We start from the raw sequence: 2,756 nt of genomic DNA on the forward strand, positions 1-2,756 counted from the left end.
TATCCTAACCAAGGAAGTGAAACACCTCTGCAAACAAAAATGACAGTACTCCGAAAAAAAGGGTCAAAGAAGACATAAGAAAATGGGAAGATATCTCCTGTTCCTGGATAGACAGAACCAACACAGTCAAAACTATCAAAACTCAAAATGCCTATCAAAACTCAAAACCGCAATGATCCTCCCGCCTCAGCCTCTAGAGCGCTTGGATTTATCAGAGTGAGCCACCATGCCTGGTGTATACTTTTAGTGTTAGCCATGTAATTTAAAAATTGAGACTTCAACTTTAAAATTGCAAGTGGATCCTAGTTTTTGACATGTTTTTCAGGGGTACATGCAGGAAAAGTTGGAAGACGGGGACCTGGGGCGGCCTTTGTACACCTGAAATGTGGTGGAGAACATTCCTGGCAGCCAGGCAGGGAGACAGAACCTGAAAACCCAGACTAACAGGAGCATAAATAACTGTGCCACATTCCAGAGTTGTGCAAATGGACGAACTTTAGCGGCACAGTGTGGACAGGTTGTGGGACGTCTGTTGAGCTTCGAAAATTAGAGTTTTAAGGTTGGGCTCAGCGGCTGAGCACTTACCAAACCATGAGGCCCAAGGGCCTGGGTTCATTCTCAGCACTGGAAAAGCAAGAAAAGGGTTAGTGCCAAATTCAGGATAGTGGTTATCTGCACGGGGAGGAGCAAAGAGGGACCCCACCCCTTCCAGCTGTGAGGAGGTGTAGGTGCTTTAACTGTTCACGGTCACTGACACAAATACTTCTTGGGTATCACGTCTTGTTTAATGAAATGTATTTCACCAAGTTTTACTTTAAAAACGCTCAAGCACATAGAAAAAAGAATAGCAACTAAACATTAGTATGCACTGAACTTGCATTTGACAGTTATTTTATTATTGTGAATCTTTTGAGATCCAAGGTATGGTGCTATGGTGCTATGTTGCTCTGAAATAGTACATTTTGAATGGCAATTCACTATTTGGATTTCTTCACTTGTCTTGTACCTTATGCTTTTTTGTTTTGTTTCATTCTTGTTTTTTATTTTGTTCTGTTTTGTTTGTCAGTTTTTGAGGCTGGTTCTCACTCTGTTGTTCAGCCTGGACTTGAACTCATTATGTAGCCCAAGCTGGCCTCAAACTCAAGGCAATCCTCCTGCATCAGCCTGCCAAGTGCTAGGGTTACACTTGTGTGCCACCACACTCGGCCCTTTATGCTTTTTTTGAAAAATAGCATTGTCTTAACTACTTTCTTGTTGCTGAAACAAATACCTGACACCCATAAGTTAAAATGGGGTGACCCATAGTTTGTAGAGGCCCATAATTTTTAGTCCATAATCATTGGCTCCAAGGCAGGGCAGCATGGCAGAGGAGAAACAGTCCATGGCAGCAGAGGCAGGAGGCAGAGAGAGATCAAGGGAGGAGGAGGGAATAGACCCTGTGAGGCCACACCCCAAGTGACCACCCCCTCCTCCCTGGTTCTACCTCCCAGCATCACACTTAGGTACACACTTATCACTGGACTAGTGAGTATCACAGACCTATGATCCAGCCACGCCCCACAAAGCCCCATCTGTGAGTGCATGCTGACATGAGGGACATCTAGATAGAAACCATAACATCATTCCATCCAGTTTCTAAGGAAATTGCCTGTTCAGTTATTGTGAATTTTAACCTCTGTTATCTAAAGTAATCTTCCCCTCCTTTTATCCGGTACTGATTTTTTCCTGGTAGTAAGGATGGAACCCAGGGCCAGAGCATAGCTGGCAATGTGTGCCTGCCGCCCTCCCCTGTTGCAGACTTCCTGAAGGCTGTACATGGACTGGATCTCTCCAGGTATCATTTGTCCTCTCACCTTTGTGCTCCCTATCGGTGATGCTAGGTTCATCCCTTGATGAAGGCACTGAGGGAAAAGGCTGCAAGAAAAGACAAATGATGCATTTTATTGAATAATTTTTATATAGTCAAATCCGTCCATTTTTCTAAGCTTTTGATTTTTATATTTTGATGAATCAAGCCTTTTTCAGCTCAGGAGTTTTAAAAGATTTCACATTTTCTAGTACGTTTTTACCTTTGCTTTACATTTTAGTTTTTTCAGTTTTGGGGGTAGGGACACTTTGCTTTGTGCTCTTATCAGTGAGCTGCACCCCAGCCTCAGGCTTGACTTTCACGTGTGGGAGAAGAGTCTTCGGTATAAGTGTCCCCAGGCAGCTGGCCAGCTGTCCTTCCCCAGTTATTAGCTTTTTTCTCATTGATAGGAAGTATTCTAAATTCGCCTGTGTCTGAAGTTCCCTTTGTAGCAACTACATCTAACTCTGATCTATTTGTTAAGGTGCCCACATCAGTCCTATCACTTTAATGGTTATTTTAATATCTTATATGGTAAGTTTGTCCTCATTGTTTAACTTTTCCTTAGAAATTTTTTCCACATTTTCTCTTCCAAAGGAATTTCAGAGCTCTCCCTCTGCCTCTCTCTCTCTCTCTCTCTCCCCCTTGTTTCAGTTTTTGTGAAACGGCCTCACTATGCAGTCCAGGTTGGTCTTGAATGTACCCTATAGTTCAGGCTGTCTGGGAATATGTGGGGACCCTCCTGCCTTAGTCTCCCAAGTGCCTAGGATTATGGGTGCACAGAATCACTTCTGCCTAGAATCATCCCTTTAAACTATTTTGAAATAGCTGGATTTTCAATGGCAAATATAGTCTCTTATGGCTGGTGTCTAGCTGTCCTCCCAAAGCTTCCTGTGGTCATAGGTGAGGC

The sequence above is a fragment of the Cavia porcellus genome, unplaced genomic scaffold (assembly GCF_034190915.1).
Source record: "Cavia porcellus strain 051 isolate PalLab524CR breed Dunkin Hartley unplaced genomic scaffold, mCavPor4.1 scaffold_26, whole genome shotgun sequence".
NCBI lineage: Eukaryota > Metazoa > Chordata > Mammalia > Rodentia > Caviidae > Cavia > Cavia porcellus.